Source organism: Acipenser ruthenus, chromosome 42, assembly GCF_902713425.1.
Source record: "Acipenser ruthenus chromosome 42, fAciRut3.2 maternal haplotype, whole genome shotgun sequence".
Classification (NCBI taxonomy): Eukaryota; Metazoa; Chordata; class Actinopteri; order Acipenseriformes; family Acipenseridae; genus Acipenser; species Acipenser ruthenus.
Window position 1 is genome coordinate 2,546,644 of NC_081230.1, and position 9,360 is coordinate 2,556,003.

Below are 9,360 nucleotides of genomic sequence, written 5' to 3' on the forward strand. Positions count from 1 at the left end.
TTTACACTTTTCTCTATTAAATGTCATTTGCCATGTGTCTGAATGCTGTCTAGATCATTTTGAATGAACTTTGCTGCTGCAGCAGTGTTTGCTACTCCTATTTTTGTATCATCTGCAAAGTTAACCAGTTTGCTTACTATACCAGAATCTAAATCATTAATGTAGATTACGAATAGCAGACGACCTAATACTGATCCCTGTTGTGCACCACTGCTTGCCTCGCTCCATTTTGAGGTTTCTCGTCTAATTAATACTTTCTGTTTTCTACATGTTACCCGCTCCCTAATCCATGTGCATGTATTTCTGTGAATCCCTACTACGTTAATTTTAGGAATTCATCTTTTTAGAAGGTGGTATGCATTTAACTTTGGGAGAAGAAGTAAAAGAGGCACTGCTGGGATTCGAACCAAGGATTTCCTGTTTACAAGGCAGGTGCTTTAACCAACTAAGCCACAATGCCTCACACTTGCCAGCTGCTCGGTGTGCTAAACTGAAGGGCTACAAAACTGTCCCAGGACACGATGGCCAGCAAGATTATTTTGTGTTGACAGCTTTCCTCAATTTTTCTGACATTGTCTCCCAGTGCTCCATGTGGTGCACTTGTCTTTTGTGTGGTACTTGTACGGCAGGACACTGCGGTTGTGATTTGGAGGCTCACCAGGAGCTGCTTTTTCAAAACTTGTAATCTGGATACAAATTATCTGGATTTGTAATCCTATATTTTGTGACCGAGATTACTTTTTAAAATGCTGGACATTTTAATCGCAATTCGTAATATGGATAATTCAGCAGTGACATTTTCTGAACAAATGGATCAAAATGATCCAGATTACAAGTTTTAAAAAACCGGCTCCTGGAGCATATCTCTTTTGCGTCTCCCACTTGTCCTGTTATTCTGATTGATTTAGCTTCAATGACAACATTAATCGTGTGAAATGTTGAAGATAAGAAGACTTTTTTTGTAATGGTATGCCTAATAGTTAGATGGATAGAGAGAAGGATAGAGTTAAAAAAATTATATTTATTTTTTGAAATCAAAATATAGATAGAGAGAGAAAACATATATAAATATATTTATAATTGTGAATCAAAAGTTAGATAGAGATTAATAAAATAAATAATTACATTTATAAATCAAAAGATTGATTGAATGAATGAAACCAGAAAGGGCTGGGTTTTGGAAGAGTGTTTTTAATAAACAACAAAGTGTGATTTCATGGAAGGGCGGGGTAAAGAAATACCACCTGGAGATGCCGGGGATTGAACCCGGGGCCTCATACATGCGAAGCATGCGCTCTACCACTGAGCTACATCCCCTGTTGTCGATGAACACTTGAACTCTTGAAGTCTTGAACTGGATGCGAGCAGCGATCGGGAGCCAGTGGAGTGAGCTGGGTACCACGGCCTGGACGAGGAGCTGGGTGGTGTAGTTGGTGAGGAAGGGTCAGATTCTTCGTATGTTGCTCAGGAAGAATCGGCAAGTGCGTGCCAGAGTGGAGATGTGCTGGGAATTAGAGAGGAGGGGGCCAAGGGATCGGGTGTAGAGAGAGAACAGAAGAGGACCGAAGACTGACCCTTTGGGGACTCCTGTTGAGAGAGGGCGAGGTGAGGAGGTTACTCCACGCCAGGTTACCTGGTAAGTGCGGTTGGAGAGGTAGGCGGAAAACCAGGCCAGAGCAGTGCCAGAGATTCCCAGGTCAGCGAGAGAGGATAGTAGAATAGAGTGATCGACAGTATCAAAGACAGCAGAGAGGTCGAGGAGAATTAGGACAGAGGAGATAGAGGCAGCTCGGGCAGTTTAGTGAGTTAGTGACAGACAGAAGGGTGGTTTCAGTGGAGTCAGCAGAGCAGAAGCCAGATTGTTGAGAGTGGTTGGACAGGAAAGCAGAGAGCTGGCGGTGTACAGCCCACTCGAGGGTTTTGGAGAGGAAGGGTAGGAGGGAGACAGGATGGTAGCTCTGGAGGGAGGTGGGGTTGAGGGTAGGTTTTTTGAGAAGTGGAGTGATAGAGGCCTGTTTGAAGGCAGAGGGAAAGAGTCCAGAAAGGAGAGAGGTGTTGAGAAGGGAGGAGATGAAGGGAAGTAGAGCAGGAGCAGCAGCTTGAAAGAGGTGAGTGGGGAGGAGGTCCAGGGCACGTGTGTTGGGTTTGTGACCCTGGAGCAGGGAGGAGAGGTCAGTCTGAGAGGGGAGAGAAGGTGGAGAAGGAGGGTGAGTTAGTAGGGGATGCAGTGGATGTAGGGGTTGGAGCGGGAGGGGGTGGGGGGGAGGGAGATGTGTTAAAGAGTTTGCGGATATCTGAGATTTTAAAAGAGAAGAAAGAGGCAAAGTCATCAGAGGAGATAGAGGAGGGAGGAGGAGGGGGGAGGGTTTAGGAGGGAGGAGAAGGTAGAGAATAGTTTACATGGGTTGTGAGTGGAGGCTTGGATTATAGATTGGAAATAAGAACATTTAGCAGAGGAAAGAGTAGAGGAGAAGGAGGAGAGGAGAGAGCGGTAGAGGTCTAGGACAGCAGGGAGTTTGGTTCTGCGCTGTACCCTGCTCTCCTGTGCTGTACCCTGCTCCCCTGTGCTGTACCCTGCTCTCCTACGCTGTACCCTGCTCCCCTGTGATGTATACTGGTCCCCTCTGCTGTACCCTGTGCTGTACCCTGCTCTCCTCTGCTGCACTCTGCTCTCCTGTGCTGTACCCTGCTCCTCTGTGCAGCACTCTGCTCCCCTGTGCTGTACCCTGCTCCCCTGTGCTGTACTCCGCGCTGTACCCTGCTCTCCTCTGCTGCACTCTGCTCTCCTGTGCTGTACCCTGCTCCCCTGTGCTGTACCCTGCTCCCCTGTGCTGTACCCAGCTCCCCTGTGCTGTACCCTGCTCTCCTGTGCTGCACTCTGCTCCCCTGTGCGGCAAGCAGGGCCTTTACTTCATGCCTGCAAAAACTTCAATCTTGTTAGCTGGGAAAACCACAAATTAATTAAACTGTTTCTGTCAAAGAGCCAGACATCTCTGCTGCATACCCCTTTCACTCAAAAAAGGTGCTCACACCTCGTACAAGGGAAGATGGGTTTCAGGGTCACTCTGTGACACTGGGTTCGAATCCCCGCAGTGCCTCTTTAATTTCTTCTTCCAAAGGTAAATGCATACCTCCTCCTAAAAAAAAACACAACTAAGTAATAAAAAATCATGTATAAGCATTCATGACTCAGAACTATACCCTTTGAATCATACTACACAGATGGTCTAGAAGTCCATTGTGCCACAGAGCCCTGCACTGTTTTAAGCTACACGGCAAAAGTGAGGTAGACTGAGCCAAGGCCACGGAGGAAAATGAGCCAAAAAACGACGGGGATGGGATTCAAACCTGCGCGTGCAGAGCACAGTGCAATACATCGCCTTTACAGCTCGGTCACCTCGTCCTCCACGCAGCAATCACACATAAAAAAAAACACATTTCAGTTTTGGTTTTTGTTCCAACTGAACTCTCAATTACTTAATTGAACTAAGAATTTGCTTAATTTGACTTTTTAAATTGATTAGCTTACAAGTTCCTTATGTCATTTTATATTTAACTTGAAATTTCCAACTCTTTAAAATAAGTAAAAAGCTCTGATTAGTTCCATTAAGGGTTCAATTAAGTAATTGAGAGCTCAGCTGGAACAAAAACCAGCAGGACACTGAGTCCCCAGGACCAGGGTTGAGAACCACTGTTCTTCCGTCAGCCAGCCCTTTCATTCATTCATTCATTCATTCAATCATTCATTCATTCAATCTATCTATGTTTTGTTGCACAGAGTGAGACTAAGATGACAACAGGGGATGTACAGTGCCTATAGTAAGTATTCACTATTCATCCCCCTTGGACGTTTTCACAGTTTGTTGTGTTACAACCTGAAATCTTGATGCATTTAAATGGGATTTACACAACCTACTCAACACTTTCAATGTGGGAAAAATAAAAACCTGAGAAGTCTTCATTAGATAAGTACTCACCCCCTTTGCTATGACACTCCTAAATAAGCTCTGGTGCAACCAATTGCCTTCAGAATTCACACAGTAAGTTCAATGGAGTCCATCTGTGTGCAATAAAAATGGTTCACATGATTTTGGATTAAATACACCTGTCCCACAGTTAGATAGTGCATTCAAAGCAAAGATACTACCATGAAGACCAAGACAACTCTGGAATAAAGTTGTGGAAAGGCACAGATCAGGGGAGGGGTATAAAACGATTTCAAAGGCATTGAATATCCCTTGGAGCACTGTCAAGTCTACCATTAAGAAGTGGAAGGTATACGGCACCACCCCGAATCTGCTTAGAGCAGGCCGTCCTCCCAAACTGAGCAGCCGGGTAAGAAGGGCATTGGTCAGAGAAATCACCAAGAGACCAATGACAACTCTGAAAGACCTACAGCGTTCCATGGCTGAAACGAAAGAAACTGTCCATGTGTCAACAATAGCTCAGGTACTCCACAAATCTGGCCTGTATGGAAGAGCGGCAAGAAGGAAGCCATTTCTGAAAAATCCTGCTTGGAATTTGCAAAAAAGGATCATGCTATGGGGATGCTTATCATCGGCAGGGACTGGGAAGCTTGTCAGGGTAGAGGGCAAAATGAATGGACAATGACCCCAAGCACACAGCCAAAGCGACACTGGAGTGGCTTAAAAACAAGAAAGCGAACATCCTAGAGTGGCCCAGTCAAAGCCCGGACTTGAATCAGATTGAGAATCAGTGGCAAGACTTGAAGATTGCTGTCCACCAATGATCCCCATCCAACTTGACAGAGCTTGAATAATTTTGCCAAGAAGAATGGGTGAATATTGCACGATCCAGATGTGCAAACCTGGTAGAAACTTACCCCAAAAGACTTACAGGTGCCAAAGGTGGTTCTACCAAATATTGACTCAGGGGTGAATAATTATCTAACCAAGACATTTCAGTTTTTTTTATTTTTCATTAACTGTTGTTTCACAATAAAAATTCTCTTGCCTCTTCAAAGTGTTGAGTAGGTTGTGTAAATCAAAGGAAAAAATCCCATTTAAATACATCAAGATTTCAGGTTGTAAACTTCCAAGGGGGGTGAATACTTTCTATAGGCACTGTAGCTCAGTGGTAGAGTGCATGCTTCACATGTATGAGGCCCTGGGTTCACTCTACAGGTGGAATTTCTTTACTTAATATTACAATGAAATCACACTTTGTTGTTTATTAAAACACTCTTAACCCTAACCCACCACCTGGCCCTTTCTGGTTTCATTCATTCAATCTATCTATCTATCTACTGTATTGGTAAATAAGTGGAAATCTCCCAGTCTTTCAGTCAAGTCTGGTGCCCGACAGGGATGCCCTTTGTCCCTGTTACTTTTTGTCAGTTATTTAGAGATGCCTGGCAATTTTATAAGCGAGGATCCATCCGAGGAATTGTAATCCCAGGGAGCAAGGGTACACAGGTGAAATGCTCCTTATATATGGATGACGTGTCTTGTTTCTGCAGAGACCAACTGTCTGTACAGTGATTGGTTTGGACAAGCTTGGGGGGGGGGGGGTCATCAGTTAATATAGGGCTGGGTGAAAGCTGAAATGTGTGTTTTTTTATGTGATTGCTGCATGGAGGACAAGGTGACCGAGCGGTAAAGGCGATGTATTGCACTGTACTCTGCACGCGCAGGTTTGAATCCCATCCCCGTCGTTTTTTGGCCTTGGTTCCGTCTACCTCAACTTTGCTGAGGATTGTGGTTGAGGAGTGACTTATTATTTACTTTTTGAGACTGAACCTGTTTCTGTTTTTACTCCGATATCATCGTTGATAGCGGGGTGGATTATTGTTTTTCATTTGGATTATTCTGGGTATTTTTGTTTGTAAAAATAAAAGAGTATTTCTTTGGGAGAAACAGTTTGGACATTATGTATCTGCTGTCCTGTCACACGTTAGCAGTCCATTTATTCAGCACGTCTCAGGTGCATCAGGTCCAATTTATTTTCACACACGCTGTTTAAAAGTATTTTTTTCACAGTAAAACAGGTTTAAAAGACACTGCATATCAACAGAACACTCAATACTGCACCTCCAGGCCCCGCTCCACCCCTTGTTTGCTGTATTTTTCACATACCTCTTCATAGTCGTGCATACTGATAAATCCTCTCCTGATCACTCGTTTTATCACCAAATTCTTCAATAATGCGATCCAAGTCATTATTTTATTACTATAACATCACAGAAAGCTCTGCAAATAATGTCTGTGATATTCTTTGAGCGCTGGATGCAGAAGCAGCTATCTTGTTTGTTTATGTCCGTGTTATCTCTGTGGTGCCGGAGCTTTGTGTATTGCTCAGATACTCCCCTTTTTTTCGGCTTCTCTTAGCTCCTATCAGTCTCACTATGCCATTGAAAGGTTTTCTCTGCTTTTTCTGCTTCATGTGCTTCATGTCTTTCTGATGAGGTGGGACAGGGTCCGACATAGGACCGCAAAGGGGTGACTAGAGAGTTCCATGGAGAGGAGCATTTACAAGTTCATTCCAATTTTTGGATGGCCTTTCCCCTCGGTGTAGGGCTTAACACGAGGTTAAAAGCAGAATGAGCACAATGTAAGAACAAAACAAAGTTTGCAAATGAGAGGAGGCCATTCGGCCCATCTTGCTCGTTTGGCTGTTAGTAGCTTATTGATCCCAGAACCTCATCAAGCAGCTTCTTGAAGGATCCCAGGGTGTCAGCTTCAACAACATTACTGGGGAATTAGTTCTAGAATCCTCTGTGTAAAAAAAGTGCCTCCTATTTTCTGTTCTGAATGCCCCTTTATCTAATCTCCATTTGTGACCTCTGATCCTTGTTTCTTTTTTCAGGTCTAAAAAGTCCCTTGGGTCGACATTGTCAATACCTTTTAGAATTCTGAATGCTTGAATCAGATCACCGCGTAGTCTAATTTGTTCAAGACTGAATAGATTCAATTCTTTGAGCCTGTCTGCATACGACATGCCTTTTAAACCTGGGATAATTCTGGTTGCTCTTCTTTGCACTCTTTCTAGAGCAGCAATATCCTTTTTGTAACGAGGAGACCAGAACTGAACACAATATTCTAGATGAGGTCTTACTAATGCATTGTAAAGTTTTAACATTACTTCCCTTGATTTAAATTCAACATTTTTCATAATATATCCGAGCATCTTGTTGGCTTCCCCACATTGTCTAGATGAAGACATTTCTTAGTCAACATAACCTCCTAGATCTTTTTCAAAGATTCCTTCTTCAATTTCAGTATCTTCTATATGATATTTATAATGCACATTTTTATTGCCTGCATGCAGTACTTTACACTTTTCTCTATTAAATGTCATTTGCCATGTGTCTGAATGCTGTCTAGATCATTTTGAATGAACTTTGCTGCTGCAGCAGTGTTTGCTACTCCTATTTTTGTATCATCTGCAAAGTTAACCAGTTTGCTTACTATACCAGAATCTAAATCATTAATGTAGATTACGAATAGCAGAGGACCTAATACTGATCCCTGTGGTGCACCACTGGTTGCCTTGCTCCATTTTGAGGTTTCTCGTCTAATTAATACTTTCTGTTTTCTACATGTTAACCGCTCCCTAATCCATGTGCATGTATTTCTGTGAATCCCTACTACGTTAATTTTAGGAATTCATCTTTTTAGAAGAAGGTATGCATTTAACTTTGGGAGAAGAAGTAAAAGAGGCACTGCTGGGATTCGAACCAAGGATTTCCTGTTTACAAGGCAGGTGCTTTAACCAACTAAGCCACAATGCCTCACACTTGCCAGCTGCTCGGTGTGCTAAACTGAAGGGCTACAAAACTGTCCCAGGACACGGTGGCCAGCAAGATTATTTTGTGTTGACAGCTTTCCTCAATTTTTCTGACATTGTCTCCCAGTGCTCCATGTGGTGCACTTGTCTTTTGTGTGGTACTTGTACGGCAGGACACTGCGGTTGTGATTTGGAGGCTCACCAGGAGCTGCTTTTTCAAAACTTGTAATCTGGATACAAATTATCTGGATTTGTAATCCTATATTTTGTGACCGAGATTACTTTTTAAAATGCTGGACATTTTAATCGCAATTCGTAATATGGATAATTCAGCAGTGACATTTTCTGAACAAACGGATCAAAACGATCCAGATTACAAGTTTTAAAAAACCGGCTCCTGGAGCATATCTCTTTTGCGTCTCCCGCTTGTCCTGTTATTCTGATTGATTTAGCTTCAATGACAACATTAATCGTGTGAAATGTTGAAGATAAGAAGACTTTTTTTGTAATTGTGTGCCTAATAGTTAGATGGATAGAGAGAAGGAGAGAGTTAAAAAAATATATTTAGTTTTTGAAATCAAAATATAGATAGAGAGAGAAAACATATATAAATATATTTATAATTCTGAATCAAAAGTTAGATAGAGATTAATAAAATAAATAATTACATTTATAAATCAAAAGATTGATTGAATGAATGAAACCAGAAAGGGCTGGGTTTTGGAAGAGTGTTTTTAATAAACAACAAAGTGTGATTTCATGGAAGGGCAGGGTAAAGAAATACCACCTGGAGATGCTGGGGATTGAACCCGGGGCCTCATACAGGCGAAGCATGCGCTCTACCACTGAGCTACATCCCCTGTTGTCAATGAACACTTGATCTCTTGAAGTCTTGAACTGGATGCGAGCAGCGATCGGGAGCCAGTGGAGTGAGCGGTAGTCTAGACGGGAGAGTACCAGGGTCTGGACGAGGAGCTGGGTGGTGTAGTTGGTGAGGAAGGGTCAGATTCTTCGTATGTTGCTCAGGAAGAATCGGCAAGTGCGTGCCAGAGTGGAGATGTGCTGGGAATTAGAGAGGAGGGGGAACAGGGATCGGGTGTAGAGAGAGAACAGAAGAGGACCGAAGACTGACCCTTTGGGGACTCCTGTTGAGAGAGGGCGAGGTGAGGAGTTTACTCCACGCCAGGTTACCTGGTAAGTGCGGTTGGATAGGTAGGCGGAGAACCAGGCCAGAGCAGTGCCAGAGATTCCCAGGTCAGCGAGAGAGGATAGTAGAATAGAGTGATCGACAGTATCAAAGACAGCAGAGAGGTCGAGGAGAATTAGGACAGAGGAGATAGAGGCAGCTCGGGCAGTTTAGTGAGTTAGTGACAGACAGAAGGGCGGTTTCAGTGGAGTCAGCAGAGCAGAAGCCAGATTGTTGAGAGTGGTTGGACAGGAAAGCAGAGAGCTGGCGGTGTACAGCCCACTCGAGGGTTTTGGAGAGGAAGGGTAGGAGTTAGACAGGATGGTAGCTCTGGAGGGAGGTGGGGTTGAGGGTAGGTTTTTTGAGAAGGGGAGTGATAGAGGCCTGTTTGAAGGCAGAGGGAAAGAGTCCAGAAAGGAGAGAGGTGT

The 9,360-nt window shown here is 43.5% G+C and overlaps 4 non-coding genes across 4 annotated transcripts; all 4 read right to left on the reverse strand.

Moving 5' to 3' along the window:
* Positions 1–386: 386 nt before the first annotated feature.
* trnat-ugu (transfer RNA threonine (anticodon UGU)) lies at positions 387–460 on the reverse strand. Its single transcript has one exon. It is a non-coding gene; the product is annotated as a tRNA-Thr (tRNA).
* Positions 461–1,245: 785 nt separating this feature from the next.
* trnaa-cgc (transfer RNA alanine (anticodon CGC)) lies at positions 1,246–1,317 on the reverse strand. The gene has a single exon. It is a non-coding gene; the product is annotated as a tRNA-Ala (tRNA).
* A 6,359-nt stretch (positions 1,318–7,676) lies between these two features.
* trnat-ugu (transfer RNA threonine (anticodon UGU)) lies at positions 7,677–7,750 on the reverse strand. The gene has a single exon. It is a non-coding gene; the product is annotated as a tRNA-Thr (tRNA).
* Positions 7,751–8,534: 784 nt separating this feature from the next.
* trnaa-cgc (transfer RNA alanine (anticodon CGC)) lies at positions 8,535–8,606 on the reverse strand. Its single transcript has one exon. It is a non-coding gene; the product is annotated as a tRNA-Ala (tRNA).
* Positions 8,607–9,360: the final 754 nt, after the last annotated feature.